Source organism: Rhagoletis pomonella, unplaced genomic scaffold (assembly GCF_013731165.1).
Source record: "Rhagoletis pomonella isolate Grant_MI unplaced genomic scaffold, Rhpom_1.0 Rhpom_scaffold_00015, whole genome shotgun sequence".
Taxonomy (NCBI): Eukaryota; Metazoa; Arthropoda; class Insecta; order Diptera; family Tephritidae; genus Rhagoletis; species Rhagoletis pomonella.
Window position 1 is genome coordinate 722,467 of NW_023458569.1, and position 18,711 is coordinate 741,177.

The 18,711-nt window shown below is 34.6% G+C and overlaps 2 protein-coding genes across 5 annotated transcripts in view; one reads left to right on the top strand and one right to left on the bottom strand.

The window, feature by feature from the left end:
* The window catches only part of LOC118749371, a 228,034-nt gene extending 215,768 nt beyond the window's left edge, over positions 1 to 12,266 (bottom strand). Inside the window, exons 1-2 of one of the 3 annotated variants that reach the window (XM_036484169.1) lie at positions 12,161 to 12,266; positions 11,604 to 11,760 (exon numbers count right to left, since the gene is read on the bottom strand). The gene's annotated coding sequence lies outside the window, so the exon portion shown is untranslated. Of the gene's footprint in view, positions 1 to 11,603 lie in introns of all 3 variants that reach the window. The other 2 variants (XM_036484170.1, XM_036484168.1) reach the window with 2 other exon arrangements.
* Positions 1 to 18,711, top strand: part of LOC118749364 — a 910,564-nt gene that overhangs the window by 303,603 nt on the left and 588,250 nt on the right. The gene's annotated exons all lie outside the window — the stretch shown is intronic.

Below are 18,711 nucleotides of genomic sequence, written 5' to 3' on the forward strand. Positions count from 1 at the left end.
CAACAAGTGCTACTTTGGACTGAGTAGGCAATTCAGGAGTAAAGTCCCCTCTCGCCGTACGAAAACCACGTTCTATAAGTCACTTATCATGCCCGTGGTATATGGCGCAGAAGTATGGACAATGACAACATCCGATGAGGCGGCTCTTGGAGTTTTTGAGAGAAAGATTTTGCGGAAGATTTACGGGCCTTTACGCGTTGGCGACGGCGAGTACCGTAGACGATGGAACGATGAGCTGTATGAGCTTTACAACGACATGGACATAGTGCAGCGAATTAAAATACAGCGGCTCCGCTGGCTTGGGCATATCGTTCCAATATACACCGACGCTGCAGCTCTGAAAGTATTCAACTCGGAACCCGCTGGTGGTAGCAGAGGAAGAGGGAGGCCCCCACTGCGATGGAAAGATCAGGTGGAGAAGGACGTGACTTCACTTGGCGTTTCCAATTGGCGTCGGTTGGCACAGAGGATAAACGACTGGCGTGCTTTGCTGAACTCGGCAAAAATCACTTGGGCGGTTACAGCGCCAATGAAGAAGAAGATAGAACTGGATACTTGTAACTCTGATTTAATATATTTAAGTTTTTATAACAGTTTCTAGAATTCTAATAAATTTCCAACACAGTCCAACGCGAATTTATATGTTTATGTTATAATGCTTATGAGCAGGGAACAGATTTTTAGGACCTAAAAACCTATAAAAACGGCAAAATCAAATAACGAAATGGGCTTGAAAAGGCAAAATAAGATAAAGAAATAGGAAGGAAAAGGCACTACAAATCGTAAAAAGGCAAAAGAAGAAACTAGAAAAGACAAAAACCGAAAAATAATCAAAATATACATATATTTTAGAAATGTTTATTTTACAAGTAAAAGGGGAAAAACAATGAACTAGTTTAATTATATGAACAATTTTTACTTTGAATCTTTGACTATTTTCGCTTTTCTAGTTTTTAAATCACAAAACTAGAATCTCTATAGTTGTAAGTACATTGAACAACAAGATGCATGAATGCCCCCAATTTAAATATTGAACATTTAAAAGTTTCATATTATCAGGAATAAGGGATTTGTCCTTGCCCTTCACAATCAAAAGTTAGAAAAGGCCAAAAATGCAAATATCTTAAAAAAGGCAAAAAAGGCAACATAAAATGTGTATATGGGGTATTCTACGATAAGAGGTTTCAAATGCATAGAGGATATGGCCAAGGAGAAACTGTGGATTTTTTTCATGAAACCTCTTATTATGATTTTTGCCCCATTTATTTACCTTTTCACGTAAAGGCAACTCACTTTATACAGATTTTATTACTTTTTCGGAGACCAGGGTAAATACATCGGCCATAGGAGAGACGTCAAGATCAGGGTAGATACTTACTTCACCAGGGGAGATAATTTGGCACAATAACATAATTAATAAAATCAGATTTTATTGAACATTGTTCTTAACATATAATCAGACTATCATATTAATCATTAATCAGACTTATATTACAATCTTTTTTCTAAAACAAGAGTGTTTCAATTACAAAAATTCACATATATTAGTTATCATATTATAAAATAAATAAAAAAGCATATAAAATTGAATGCACTCATTTGTGTTCATCAACCTTAAATAATTTTCCAGTTTCGTTCACTACTTTATAGAAAACTGCCTGTATCTCACCATCCTGAGTTTGGAACACATAGCGACGTAACAATACTCTACTGTTATAGATGAAAGTTTAACTAGAATAAAGTCGCCGTTCTTAAATGTTTTTTGGATGTTGGCTGTTGTTTTTCATCCTCTGTCTGGTGTTTGCTTCCTTTTTTATACCCGAGCGCACTTGTGCACAAGGGTATTATAACTTTGTTCACATAACGGTTGTTTGTAACAGGCAAAACGAATCGAGATAGATATAGACAAATGTATACATAAATGATCAGGATGAAAAGAGAAATCGATTAAGCGGTGACTGTCTGTCCGTCCGTCCGTCCGTCCGTCTGTGCACACGATAACTTGAGTAAAAATTAAGATATCTTAACGAAACTTGGTACGCATACTTCTTTCTGGCGTAGGACGGATGGTATTGAAAATGGGAAAAATCGGACAATAACCACGCCCACCTCCCATATAACGGTAATTTTTAGAAATACAAAAACTGCGATATTTTAGTAATTACTGAAGATTATTCACTCAAAATTGATATTTACAATACTTTTAAGAGGAAAAATAAGAATATTATAAATTTTTGAAAAATGGGCGTAGCCACGCCCACTTATGGTTGCATGTGTATATCTTGGCAACCGCTGCACCGACTTCCAAACCGCTGCTTCCAAACTTGGCACGGTTATTGGTCTTGGTACAGGATACCAAATGGCCGAAAATTTTTAAAATCGGACAATAATCACGCCCACATCCCATGTAACGGTAATTTGGAGAAATACGAAATCTTTGATAAATCAGTAAATATTAAAGCTACTTTATTTATGTTGACTCTTGTAACAACTCTTTACCAAGAAATACGTTTATGATAAAATTTTGTAAAATGGGCGTGGCACCACCCACTTATGATCACATATATGTATCTCGGTAACCGTTCTACCAATTTGTACCAAACTCGGTATGGTTATTGTGCTTGCCACATAAAAGCAAAACGTTGAAAATTATTGACATCGGACTAAAATTGCGGCTTTTCATATAACGGTAAACTTTAGAAATGCTTGAAACTTCAATATTTCGAAATCTAAGGACGCTAATTTACTCAAAATTGATACACCCCGGCTTACCATGTAGCGGTAGCTTTCGGAAAGGTGAAAAACATATATTTAATATTTGCGCCGGGTATTTAATGTTCGGCTCCACCCGAACTAAGACTTTCTTACTTGTTTGTTTTTGTTTTGATGTATTAATATGTTCGTTTTCAGATGAATTCTCGGACTCTGTGTCCGGTCCGTAAACATCCTCGACCCGGATGCGAGATTTTTTATTAAACGAGTAAGTCATGACATTTAATTTGAAATAATCGAAATATATACTTTCATTGCAAAAGCAGCTTAAAGATTTAATTTTTATTTTATTTTGATTTTCAATATTCCATGAGACCTGATGGACACGCAAAGTACCTGGAAAAGTCTTTATGTGTTCCTTAGCACCAGCAAGCAAAACTTCTTTTTCTTGGATATTTTTGTTGTCAACAACGAAAACATTGATGCTAGGACAGTTTTCCTGAATAGCATCTGACAAATCGCTCAGAGATGCTATATCCTTGCCCCTTGCCACCAATCGGTCACCTGTTCTCTTGCATACAGCACCGACCCATCATGTGCCCCCTTACCGTGTCCAGCTTCATGGTGATTCCAAGTAAAATGTGTAAGGTTTGGGTAGAAATCTTTTAAATGATGAAAGAGTAAAACATGTATTTGTTGCGATATTGTGTTAACGGTCCATCGCACTATGGCTTAAATAACCATGCTCTGCGGCCAAAAGTCTATTTTTTTAGTTCCGGATTTTGGCAAATTGCATTTTCTCTGAATAGAGAATGCACCTTACATTGCGAATACATACTTTTTATTGTTCTCTGGCAACTCTAGTATAAGAAGTTAACCGTTTTTGTACGTCAATTTTGTAGTTATTTTTATGTCAAAGTCAGTGAAAGTTAAAATTGTGCCCAAGGAAAATTATTAAAGATACAATTTTTTCTGTAAAGGAAACTAATCGTGAAGGTGTGTATAATAATCTCTATTAGCGCAAAAATCATACAAGAATCATATGTTTAAAATTTCGCAGTAGTAATGTGCTAGTCAAGATTATGTGGTTTTAAAAATGTTGTTCTGGTTTCGTTAAATAGAAGTTATGTCTTCCGACCGGTTTCGATATAAAACTTATACAGCAGAAAAGTGTGTTGTCTGTGCTTTAATTTGGTGTATATATCTTTTGCAAGAGTTTGCTAATCGCTGACTTATCAATCATTTTCAGAGATGATCAAGATCAAAAACGGAGACATTTTTAATGTCTGGGTAGAAAATAATAAAATACAAAAAGCCGTTTTCGATTGGATCACGCAAAAATTTAATAGGCAACTAAACAAGGAAGAGTAACACCGCTCTTCTGTTACACGCGGCATCAATTTCGACACGTGCGTCAAAGGAAAATGGTTTAAAATATATTTTGCCTTGCTTTTGTAAGAGAACATTCGAAATTTACATGGAAAAGTACGACTGGTATCCTAAGTCAGCCACGTTACACAAATTTTGGTTCACTCTTCTCAAATTATGCAATCGTCTGGTGTACCACTAGGCTGTCTAGGAGAAAATGCTTCCGAATGCCGTAACAAATTCTATAAAAGAGATCTGTATCACATGCCAGAAAATATAGCAGGGAGAATAATATAAAAGATGTGTTTGATAGAGCTATGGATTCATCTGATCCCCTTTTATCTAGTATGCTCTTGCCAAAGCGAATTTATGCAACAAAAAAACAAAACTTTTCACCTGAAGTAGTGGCGCTTTTGAAAGCTCCTCCTAATGAGCTTAAAGACGATAAGCCTACAACATCACGTCAGGCATTAGAAGAGTTGGAGGATATGCGTTCCGAAGAACTAGAGGGAGAAAGAACGTGTGCTTTTAAGCTAAGCTAATATTTTTTATATAACTAACTTAGCGATATCTCAAAAAACAACAGAAAAAAAATTAAAAGTGCGGGTATTTTCAGATTCATGAAAAGATTTTAAGTATAAGTATATAGATCAAGTAAATTCTTAAATAATATACTCGTAAGGTCTTCATTATTTCCAAACTCTTTTCCTTTAAATGTTCGTAGGGTTTTGTTAAAAAGTTGTTCTTCAGAAAAAAGGCGTGGGCGTGATCAAATCACTCCCATATGGCCGGAGCTTCATAGGGATGTCAAATATGTGTGTACAAAATTTCAAGTCTCTACCTTTCCTGGATGATTTTTGGCCGGAGAACATAAATGACTATGTATATAGTGCATCGTTCCAAAAATAGAGGATCGCTACATCAGGTGGTAAGCGGTTCAAAATTGGCTTTAAGTGTGCCCATATAGCTGGAGGCGAATGTAACAAATGTTCTGACATCGAACAATAGCATGTAGTCTTCACTGAACCTGATGCCTCTTCTTTCGTGTAAGTTACAACCGTATGCAGACTTATCTGTTGACGCGAGCCTCCAAAATGAAATGCCTGAATCTCTTCTGCGTATTTAGTAAAGTAATTCTCACTAAAACCGATATGAAACACAGCTTCATTATACCCGAGCGCACTTGTGCACAAGGGTATATTAACTTTGTTCGCAAAACGTTTGTTTGTAACAGCCAAAACGAATCGAGATAGATATGGAAAAATGATCAGACTGAAAAGAGAAGTCAATGTTATTGTGGCTTATTAACATTTTATTTTTAATATTTTTATTGAGCTTTGTACCATGATTATTTATTAAGAAAAATTGAAAAAGCAACAAAGTCTAAGCGGTAGAAGTTATAGCAGCTATTTCGGAGATCACCACATCTCCTCATCAGACTTCTTTTTCTAGACTTCAGCAGGGATCGAACCTGCGTTGTTTTGCCGCTTAGACTTTGTTGCTTTTTCAATTTTTCCCAATAAGCAATCGTGGTACAAAGCTCAATAAAAATATTAAAAATAAAATTGTCATAAGCCACAATAACATTGCCAAATACATAGTTTAGGAAGAGCCTGCCTGAAACTAAACAAAAAAGCAAATAAGCAAATGGATGTATAGAATTGACAACAACAACGACGCTGTCGAGTTTAAATAGCGGCAAATCAGCTGCACTTGATAGTAGTTGGTTGAATAAGGAAAAGGAATTAGCAACAAGAGTTTACGGGATGTACATAGCTCAGTGGTTAATGCTTCTGACTTTGAACATCATGGTACAAATCTGAATTAAAATATTAAAAATTAAAAGAGAAGTCGATTAAGCTAGAGCTAATTCACTTAAAGTCGATGATTGCAATAACCACTTAGCATAAAATTATAATATTATAAATTTTTGCATAATGGGCATGGCGCCGTCCACTTATGACCACAAATGTGTATCTCGGTAACCGATTTATCAATTTCTAGAATTACACATGGGAAGCGGGATAACGGTAAATTTGAAAAATACGAAAACTCCGATATTTTAATGAGGACGCTAATTTACTCCAAGTTAATAGTTACAACAGTCTCCTAACAATAAATAAGACTGCTATAGACTTTTAGGAACTGGACGTAGCACCGCCCACTTTATGACTACAAAGGTGTACCTCGGTAACCACTCAATCGATTAAGTCTAACTCTGCATATTATCGAAACGTTTGAAATCGGGTAAACATCCCTACTTTTCATGCAAAAGTAGTTCAGGGAAAGTTGAAACGACGATATTTGATACCTGCCCGGTTTCGCCCGAACCTATATTTCTTTGCTTGTTTTCTGTTAAATTTGTCTTCTTAATTTTAAAAGCAGAATGCTGGTGGACTATGACTATGTTCAGTTCATGTTGAAGGAAATATTCCAAATTACATTCTAACTGCATAATCAAATCACGAGGATAAATCTGAACGGACTTTTTCAAATATTTAGTCACCTTTCTTGCCTTAAACGTTTTTGGATCAGTTATGTTGGTAGAGACGGATTCCCACTTTCTTTAGACAATTTTAATACTATTATCAAATTCCTTATATTCGAGTCCTTTCTTTTTACAATTTACACATTCTCCGGAAATACACTGTTCGCTATATCTGTTGCAACAAATTGAGTGAAGCAGATTTTGATGGTTTGATATATATATAACTTTGTTTTGGAATAGAGCCGTAAGAATCATAACCATAATAGCATGTGTAACGCACAAACAAGTTTCACGTTTGCTACAAAACTATTGTACGATCCAAAATGGCGTTAGGCGACAGAATAGAGAATATGAGATCGTTATATTATACTTCTTTATAAAATATTTGTGGAGTTTTCAAAGAGTATCCAAAAGAACTCTCTTTTGTTTCCGGTCTCCATTTTTTGTCACATAACCTCTTTTTCCGGCACATAACCTGGTATTAGAGTTATCTTCAAGAAAATTTATAATTTTATTCTTCATTGCTTCATAACTTGCTTTGGCTTTCCTTTTATTTTCTATTAATAGTACTTTTACAAATTTTCTCAAAGGTTTCATTTTTTCGTTCTGTAGTATACCATATTTTTTCATAATTTTCCCGCTTATCATTCTTTTAAAAATTCTTTTTTCTTTTCCGTTTTGTAGGAAAGAATAGTTTTCTTTTAATTGTTGCTTGAGTACTTCTGCAAACAGCAAATTTTTCTTAACTGTGTCTGTGGCACTTGGAGAATTCATCAATTGTTCTACTATGATGTTGGGTGTAAGTTTTTCAGGCTTTCGTAATCTTTGTAACCTGTTTTTGTAACGTGCTAATTTGGTTTTTAGTTTATTTATAATCTCGTCTTTTTTTATTAATTAAATATCTTTGTCGTCTAGCTCGGTCTGATTTAGTTTTGGCTGCAACCCTTTTACGGAAATTACTTTGCGGTATCTGTTGATCAAAATCTGTAACTGATGGTGTTACGATGTTCTCTAAGAGTCATTTGTTCGACAGTTTTAATGATTCCTTTCTCCTTCTTTTTTAAATATTTTTCTTTTTGCTTTTGCAGTTCATACATTTCTGGATAATTTTTAATCTTTTGATAACGTAGCTGCTTCTGCTTCACGTTTCTTCTGCAATCTTTCTTCGCGTGTTAACTTTTTCCGTGGTTCCATCATCTATAAAAATTAAAATAGCATAATAACAATATGAACTAAGAACCTCCTTTAATTTTGTATCGTAACAATTTGCATTTGTAATAATCATTTAAAACTGACGTCGATAGAATTTGGCTATATCTGCATTTGTACAAATATCTTATGATGGATAGTATCTCCCCTGGCAGTTGTTTTGACAGGGGAAATACGGTAGGGGGAGACGTTTTCATGACAAATTCAATTGTTTTAATTGACTGAATTATTTTTGGTCAATTATTTATCTCACTTTAATTATCACAGTATTAATAATTTAGGACAATAAATGCAAATAAATTAAATTAATAGTATAAGTTTTATGAATTACCAGTAGAGAGACAAGATCACTTCGCGAAACCACTACACTAGAGCTGGAAAACTATCGATGGCACTATCGATAGTATCTATGGTTTTTGACTATCGAAAACATCGATGGTTTTGTAAGCACTATCGATAGTTTTCACTCGTACATACATTATTCAGTAACATACATATTTCAGAGCGCAGATGCTACTTGAAGCTAAAAATCGTTGATAACCTTTTGTTCCTTAAAAAAAATATCGTCTTATTTTAGCAATTCTGATTCGTTCGAACGAAAAATGACACTGAAGATGGCACACCGCCGAAACCAGTTTGTCTCCAAACCAAATTTGACAAGGGATGACGGAAATTCGTTCCAAAATACGAAAAAATACTACTTCTTTCCATTAACCCTTAATTAGGCAATTAAAGAAAATGCATGGGGTCCTCAGTGACCCCAATAATAGTGTTGAAAAAAAGAGTTATGAAAATAAAAAAACCAAGTGTGTATTATCAAAAATATTAAAGCACTCTATGATCGTTAACTTAAAAAAAAACATAATTTCGCCTTCAAACTTAAAAAAAAACTTACCTCCGGCAAAAAATGTTACGTAAGTGGTCGCATGGGGTCAACACTCAAGCGAGTAGCGACACATGTGTACGCAACGATGTTCTAGCCGTGACTAAATAAATAAAACGAAATGTGTACTGTCATAAATGTTAAAGCCCATTAGTGTAGTTAACTTTAAGGAAGAAAAGCATAACTTTGACTTCAAACTTACAAAAATAAAAACCTACCTCCGCCGAAAAATTGTACGTAAGTGGTCGCATGGGGTCAGGTCCTAATACAGTAGCGACACATGTGTACACGCCGATTTTCTGGCCGTGACTTATTTACATACCACGCGGGGAGTTAGGAAGCTAGAAAGAGCGCGAGCACGCTCCAAGCACTCCAAAACATTTTTTTTTCGACTTGATTGAATACTACATCAATTTTATTAGAAGACAGCAAATCAGCAATATTAATATAATGGCAAGTTTACGCCTAACGATTAATAAAAAAAATTTGACTGCGCTCGAAAAAGTCAAGGTAACCTTTGTTTTGCAGGTTCGCGACCCTCTCAATCTCTTGCTTCACGCTCAAATCGTCAGATTATTGAAATGCACACTTTTCAGCATGCAATTAACCCACCATTTCTTAATCTGACGCGCTCGAGTAAATCCACATATCAATTTTTTACTATTCTGATCAGCTGCTCTGTGCGCGCGGCTCTACACAGATGGCTTAGATTTAGCAGAAGTACTCAGTAGGATGAAGGATGCATATATTAATCTGACGCGCTCGAGTAAATCCTCGAATCATCTCTTGGGCTCCCCTACTAATAGATGTGTAAAACTTTATATTAAAGTACTTAAAATTCAAGAAACAAATTTGTATTGTGTTCCCCGCCACACATAGCAGGCAGTGTGTCCCCCGATTGCCTAAAAACGAGCCATTCTTGTTGAACAAATTAGCTTTTTTCTGGATTGCGTTCATAATAATATATCAAATCATCTTACAATAAATCTTCTTAAGTTAGACTGACTTCCAAAACGTCAATTGCTTTGCATACGTACAAAGTATAATGTCCCGTAACGCCGAACTACAAAATGTTGACAATGTATACTTTTCCAAAACGCATTCGAAAAGTTATCGACACGCATCGCTAGAGCAATTAGCGCATCAGTAGCAAAGTTGATGCTTCGTTTGATTTTGGTTACCATTGGTGTTTTAAAAATGGAAAATTCTGAAAAATTGTTCATTGCTAAATTGAATATTTAAAATATGCAATCTATAATGTTGCAATGTGTCGCAGCTATGCATTTACAACCAGTTTGAATACCGTAGTATAACAGTTTCCAAACATTGTATTGGTACGTTTTGGAAGTCAGCCTTATCCAGATCATTTTTGTCGTAATAAAATAGTAGTGGTCGCCCCATCGTGCGAACAAGCTGCCCATACCATAACGTTGTGTTCGCCCAAATTATCACAACAGGAGTCTGACCGGTCTAAATTTTTTTCCATCATAAAAATAATATTTCGCCACTCATGGGTCCAGGACATGTACATATGTACATACGGCCAAACTTTATCCTCTTAATTTTGTGGAACTCTGTCAAGCGTAATTTTGGTTTATTTGATGGTTTTTGTAGCATTTAAAACCCCAGCAATATGCCGAATCGCAACGAAAATATTAAGGGTATTCATCAAACCTTATAAATGCATTGTAAACCGTATAAACTTATAATTGTGTAAACCTTATAAATGAACTGTCAAAATTTGTATGGAAACTCGTTTACACATTTCTGATAAATTTATCCAGCGATTTCACTGAATAAACTTGATAAACTGAAGACAATGCAACTCTGTCGCAACTCTAGCTATGTTTTCTTAGGCAATAATCGGGATCCGCATACAAATTTTGCACGCAAATTCAACCACGATATGATCCTGATAGAGATCTGGTTCAATTATTATCCCGTCTGTTTGTTTTGCTTCACTGATAATTCGCAAAGTTTGGTAGCCGTGATAAATGAATTCATACACAACCAGACATTCTGCCATTGTTTCTTATAACTTGCTTCAAATAAATAGCCTTATGTTATATGTACATTTATTTAAATAGATATCTCGTAAATATAATTTTTTCCAATTTAATGAGGTAGTTTCTATAATTTCTTTATCCCCGTGCTAGTAGTATAAAGTTAGTGACACTGCGCTTTATAACCAAAGGAAACACGATTATTGTCGCATGTGTAAACGAAAAGAGAGTGTGGGTCGTTCATGTAACAGAGTGCATAAACTTATAAGATTATCTGCTTGATAAAGTTATCGGTTTAGATGAATACCACTATTTAGTTTCCCCTTTATTTGCTTAGCTGATACGTCTATTCTAGGTAGCTTCATGGTGAATTCGGCCTTTCTTACGCTAGGTAAATTTCGAATTTCCTTTAGTTGCGAGTTTTACCTGGAAATTCTTCTCCTTTAGAATTTTGCTTATTTCAACCTCGCAAAGAGTTAACCCTCTTCCTTTGCCCATGAAACTTGTATTGTATGAAAACACCACGCATTTGTTAATGGCGCTCTTACACGATATGTATTTGCATATGTAAATGCACATTTCTGGTGCATTCTAATATATGGTACATATGAGTAGATACAAAAAAAGTAGCATTTACATATGCAAATACATGTCGTGTAAGAGCGCTGTAAGCAAACTTCTGGACTTACCTTTTAAAAATTAAATAATTTAAATTTTATGCCTTCTTACGCAATAAATATAATTAAAACACCCAAATGCCTATACACGAACGTCCAGTGAAATGATTGCGGGAGCTGGATACGCCACCTATCTACCCCAGCGTGAAAAATAGAGTTATACATCAAGCCTTGTTACGGCACATTTCTATTATAACAGACTATAGTATCACACTTGAAGTGCGTATAAATGAATGTATAGCACTGTATGAGTATCTACCTACTTTAATAGTTTCCAGAGCGTCCAATAATTCCTGAAACACAAAATTACTTTTGCAGTTTGGCTTATGATGATTTCAAAGCAGCACTTGATTACACAAAGTTATAGTTTGTGTTGAAAAGTAACTGTTGCTATAAATCTTCGTTGTGGGTTTAATTTAGCTAGTGGATTTGTTAAAAAAAATATTTAGCACACTTTTACACCAGCCGGAATGAGGTCAACCGCATTAGTAAATTCAAACAGTTATGGATAACCATATTTCAGCTATTTTGAAATATCTGTTATTTAAATAAAACCCACTTATATTTCATTATTAAATATAAAAATTATAGGGCAAACAGCATTTACTATTGCTTTATTTCACTTTTTCGTAGTATTTAAAAAGACTTCTGGCAAGCTTATTCAATAAGCGATATAAATTTGGCCAGCAATCATAGCACTTTCAATTTTTAATTGCCAAACTCTCAATCATACGTGATTAACGGCAGTCTCCGGCGCATTTCACATACACACAAACATTTAAAATTTGTTTAAGTCTATAAACAGTGGGGAGATATGTACCTATTACTTATGTATTTGATTTTCTAAAAATTTTAATGTTTCTCAAACGGCGAATGCATATAAGCATATCACAAACCTTCTTGGCGCGCGCGTCAAACACGACTGCACTTCCTCGGCATAAAGGCAAGTCGGACCAAGTGTACGACATGAGCAGGCATGGCCACTACCACAAACAAGCGATGTACTCAACATGCGCATGCATTAGTGTGCTAACGATAGAACGATGGGACATAATGGAGTTTTGATAACTATTTTTCGTTATTGTATTTCTTTATTTTGATAAAAATAAGAGCTAACAAAATTTTATAACATCTAGGGCTGTTCAGGGAAAGAAAGCACGTGCTTGAAGAATGTGAGGAAGACGTAATAATAGGAGCAACAAATTTAATTAAAAGGAAAGAAGGAAAAATATTTAATTCGGCAATTGTGATTTAGTCTACTTATAGTTTATATTAAAACTGTGGATGAAAAAACGAATTCATGTGGGTAATGGTATACTGTTGTTTTAATATTGTAAATGGCGTTAGCAAGGTGAATTCCTAGAAGGCGGTAGCAGTAGCATGAAACCAAAAGTTATATTAACACATTATGCGCTTAATGGCTAAGAATTACAACAAATGTACAAAAATACAACATTTCGACATTAAGAACCACCGCGGCGAAAAACCAATTGCTCTGGTCACACCACCTTTAAAGTGGATCCTTATATGAATTCGTCTTGGCCGTTACCCTGCAAAAATCGCATCTACTCCATGCATGCATTTAAAGAGTACTCCCTAAGTGTCAAGGAGTACTCCAAAATTAACCACAATTCTTATAATACACGCAAAAGTACTCCAACATATTAATATTGGCATTGTTGATATATTTTTTCGTGCTGATTGCTTTTTCGCTATTAATAAAAACAAGAAACAAAAATAAAAATAAAAAATTACATGTTGCCTCGGACGGAATTCGAACCCAAATATGCTGGGAGCTAACAAATATGAGCAAGCATCTCTACACGTTTAGCCACAGCCAGTCATGCAAATTTGCTTTCATATGCTCAACTTCAATCACATTTCGTTAAAACACGAGCAGTGATCGAGTAACAATAAGCTGGTGCAGAGACACGAGTAGGCCCGCTACAGCATGACAGAGGAGCACTTTTGTAAGTACTGCAATATACCACAAATAGACTACGTGGTCCAATGATTTGTGCAGGGTAGTATGTCGGTATTCCATTATAGGTTGCAGCTGCATTATTTAACTAAACGTTAAAGAAAAAAGAAAAAGCATAAAACCCTAGTTCTTATTTTTTTTTGTTTTGTAGACATATAAATAGAATACTGTAAAAATATATTGCAGAGTGAAAAATTTAAATAATGAGCAATTTAACTGATACTTGGTGTTTTTCTCCCAACCAACGTAATAATAAATGTTTCATTCGTTGACAGCTTCTCGTTCTAATCCGTAATACTAAGCTTCTTTAGAAAATTGAGTTGCCTCTTTTGACCAAACCAACCATTGTGACTTCTCATCACTGTTTTAAATAAATAAAATATTCAATTTTCCTTCGTCTGAAATATTATAAATATGTATATTCCTATACATCCATTTAAGCCCACTGTTAAGCCCATGAAAATTCGCCTTGAATTTACCCATTTGACTGTTGCAAACGAACTAAATGATTTTCTCGCTGAACTCGTTACTCTCCCTTTTTGTATACATACCAGTGATGGAAAAGTAGGCACAATAGTGCCGTTTTTGGCACTTTCATATTCAGAGGCAGTTTTGGCACAATTCATCCAGTTTTGGCACAATCATAAATTAAAGAAATTCAGCATAATAAGCCAATATATAACAACCAATCATATATTACATTATAGATTCGAAAAATGAAAATTAAAACGACTTAAGAATTAAAATAAGGGAAATTACATGAAATTAATAAAAATTATTCAATGTAAAGAAAAATAGTAAAAACTGCTATTAATTTGCCCATAGGCATATATATTAGGGTGCCCATCGAAAATGCTTGTTTTGGAAGTTTCAAGACCCTGCTCCCTAATTTTATTTGTTTTTATGTGAAATATTATTGCCTATTTTAATAGATTTTTATACCCGAGCGCACTTGTGCACAAGGGTATTATAACTTTGTTCACATAACGGTTGTTTGTAACAGGCAAAACGAATCGAGATAGATATAGACAAATGTATACATAACAGATCAGGATGAAAAGAGAAATCGATTAAGCGGTGACTGTCTGTCCGTCCGTCCGTCCGTCCGTCTGTGCACACGATAACTTGACTAAAAATTAAGATATCTTAACGAAACTTGGTACGCGTACTTCTTTCTGGCGTAGGACGTATGGTATTGAAAATGGGCAAAATCGGACAATAACCACGCCCACCTCCCATATAACGGTAATTTTTAGAAATACAAAAACTGCGATATTTTAGTAATTACTGAAGATTATTCACTCAAAATTGATATTTACAATACTTTTAAGAGGAAAAATAAGAATATTATAAATTTTTGAAAAATGGGCGTAGCCACGCCCACTTATGGTTACATGTGTATATCTTGGCAACCGCTGCACCGATTTCTTCCAAACTTGGCACGGTTATTCGCCTTGGTACCGGATACCAAATGGCCGAAAATTTTTAAAATCGGACAATAATCACGCCCACATCCCATGTAACGGTAATTTGGAGAAATACGAAATCTTTGATAAATCAGTAAATATTAAAGCTACTTTATTTATGTTGACTCTTGTAACAACTCTTTACCAAGAAATACGTTTATGATAAAATTTTGTAAAATGGGCGTGGCACCACCCACTTATGATCACATATATGTATCTCGGTAACCGTTCTACCAATTTGTACCAAACTCGGTATGGTTATTGTGCTTGCCACATAAAAGCAAAACGTTGAAAATTATTGACATCGGACTAAAATTGCGGCTTTTCATATAACGGTAAACTTTAGAAATGCTTGAAACTTCAATATTTCGAAATCTAAGGACGCTAATTTACTCAAAATTGATACACCCCGGCTTACCATGTAGCGGTAGCTTTCGGAAAGGTGGAAAACATATATTTAATATTTGCGCCGGGTATTTAATGTTCGGCTCCACCCGAACTTAGACTTTCTTACTTGTTTAAAGGTCACTTAGTGGTCGCGACCTAGGATTTTGTAGATTTATGAGTTTTTGAATGACTATTTTTGATTCAATTTCAAAGATCGAATGTGATCTCAGAAGAGGATAAGTTGGCCTTTAAAATGGTATATAAAAACCTATTGCGGACTTGGATTGTTGGGATTTTTTATCGGGTTATATGAAAAAACCCATATTTCTCTTCATTTTTTAAATTGTAACCATCGATAATTTCCACAATTTCAAAATATGTAGTACAATCTAAAATTAAATCTATTTTCAAATAAACTGATAGAACATTTACTGCAATCGCATAAAAATTTCCGAAGTTAGGCGACTTTTCTTAAATACCAAGAAACATACATACGTCAGGAACCGATAATAGAAATGTTTATCTTTACGGATAGCTTTGAATATAAAGTGAGCTTAAAGTTAAATGTACATGTTAGTATGTACAATCTACCAATGTGAATATTTTTAAAGTCCGTGCATTTCTCCTGACTTTCAGAAAAACTTTGGTTTATTAATTCCCCAGCCGACTGCTGAGCAGTGTAATTCAATGAATTAATAACTATAATATTACTTTACTTTACTGTACTTTAACCCTCCGTCGGCTGCAACTGATCTGTAAGGCACAGCCAGCACATTTTTTTACTTCGCCGTGCCCTTTTATACCGATTACTTTGCTGACGCTCAGTAGCTTCCTCTTTTGAAGTGCTCTATACAGCAAAACCACTCAGTTTTCGTTTGACTCCCAAAACGAGAAGTTATGCAGAATTTGATCTGAGAAGCTCATTGCGCCCAAACTCGTCAAATGTAATAAATAAATTATTTTTAGATTTTTTTTTAATTTTATTATTCATCTAAAAGTAGCTATTATGTACATGTCCCAGAGTTGAATCTTTATGGAATGTTTGCATTTTTTCTAATCTATTTTACGTTGTATTTTTTGACTTCATATTAAGATTTTTATAGAAGCTGCTAAATTTGTGTAAAATAAACACCCTTAATGCCGTGCCAGTATTCCCCAGATGTATAAACAATATAATTAGTTTGTTTAGTATGTGTTTTTAAAAGTGTACCAGTTAGGCACATTGCACGCGAAATTGACAGTCACCATAATGCGCCTGACGAAGGGTTAAAAATACTATTTCTGAAAATATATTGTTCTTAAAGAGTCTTGAAAGAAAGCAATTTTAATATTGTTGTACTTTCATCTCCTTTTCGGCACTATTTTTGCAGGCCATTAGGCACTTTTCGAAATTTTGAAATTCCACCCCTGACACCTACCCGCATTTTTACACTCACGTAGCACCTGCTACATCTCTGCCTATGCCTGGGCATGAGCCACAGACAAAATGAGCAACAAATCTGCAAAGAGCAAAGTCAATGCATGCATCGGTATCAAGGACTGTATTGGTGGTAGAAAGTTTGATAGTTAGTGACAGTGTTGCCACAAATATTTTTCTTTTTTACCAAAATCGCCGGAAAAAGTTACCAAATTCAACAAAAAATTACCAAACTTATTTTATGTGCAGAACTGTACAAACATACACTCTACGAAATATATATATATATATCTTACAAAAATCCGTAAAATGTGAACGTGTAATTATCGATCAATTTATAGTTTCATACGCTTTAGTAGGTATTACTAAGTGATCGTATTTATGATGTGTTTAGCGTGTTTCCAGGTTCCGTTATCTTTATTTGAGTGGAAAAATCTGAGAGGGTGGTGCGAAATAAGTAAAGCATACAATTGGAAAAGCCTTAATCTGATGTGGTTACTTTTAATTGTGTTTGGATTAAACTTTTTGTGAGAGTAAGTTTGTGTGCTAAAATTACTTCAAATTTATTTTCATTATATTTAAAGTAGAAATACTGTCCATTTGAATAGAAATGCCAAGCGGAACTTATTTGACATTTGGAGAACGTACGAGAATCCAAACTTTACGGGATTGTAGCATAACAATAAGGGAAATCGTTCAAAAAGTTCACAGGGACAAAAAAACAGTGTTTTCCCTTCTGAAAAACCCGAGAAATTATGGCACTATAATGAGAAAAGGACGTGCTCCAAAGAGCGAAGCGGCAAATTAAACGATTAGCAGTTAATAAGCAGTTATCACCAAGAAATATAAAACTGCAATTAAATCTTCCAGTGTCCACCAGAAGAGTTCAACAAATTTTAAATGCGGATAATAACCTTAAATACACCAAGCGTGCTCCGCAACCTAGGTTACTACAGCACAGGGTTGTTGCGAATATTCGCTTTCGCATTCGCAACCGCGGAGCTTCCGCATTAATTTTAACATTCGCATTCGCAATAATCAGTGCGGATCTTTTGCGAATGCGAATATTGAAGGGACCGGAAATAACAGTTAAACTTGGCCAAATATTTTTTATTCCCAATTATAAGTCTTTTCCGGATAAGTAATAAACAAACCGCTTATCCAAATTAAACAAGTTTGGTACCAAATTGAGGAAATGTCTAAACGAGCAAAGCCACCCATTGAAAAATATTTCAATCAAAAATGTTAATTAATTTCCATAAATCAAACCTTGGGGCTAGTATATGAACTTCTTTAGTATTAAATGATAAAAAAATACAAATAGAGGTGGTAACCTTCTTTCTTTATTTCTGCTTAAAAGCTATTTCAGTCGCAGAAGGAAGGATTAAAAATTAATTTCAAATCAAAATCGAAAAACGCTGTTGACGTTACAGGTTCTCCAAATTCAGAAACAACCAAAAGAATAAGAATGAAGAATTCTTTGAAAATCAACGGTGTTTAAACAACGATCTTGCCATGATACAAGATTGTGAAGATAGAAGTCAGGAGGATACATCCGACATTTGCAGCCCGATGCAATTCTCAAAAAAGAAATATTGCACCGCAATAAAAAATAAAAGAACGAAATATAACTGAAAGACCTCTCAACTGGTGCAGCGTCAATCGAAAAAAATTTACAATTTTGTCAAGTTTCAAGTTTTTTTCAAGTTTTCCTTTTAAAAACTTTTTATTGAATACTATGTTCCAAGTTTTAAATTCAAATACTAAAAAAAAAACATTATTAAAAATACCTAACCTTTCCATTTTTATTTAACTAAATCACCTAATTTACTCACCTAAATTATTTCTTAACAATTAAAAATGTCTAAGTTCCCGCCGCAAGTATTCAATATAGTTTTTTCACCTTTCCGAAGACTACCGCTACATGGTACGCAGTGGTGGTTTTACGTCTATTTCAAACATCTTCGATAGAACGTTCAGTAAGATATAATGAGATAAATTTATATAGATATAAGTGGGATTGTTGTTAGTATCAATTTTGGGTAAAATTAGCTTCCTTAAATTTCGAATTTTTAAAGTTTCAAACATTTCTGAAATTTACCGTTATAAAAAAGTGGGCG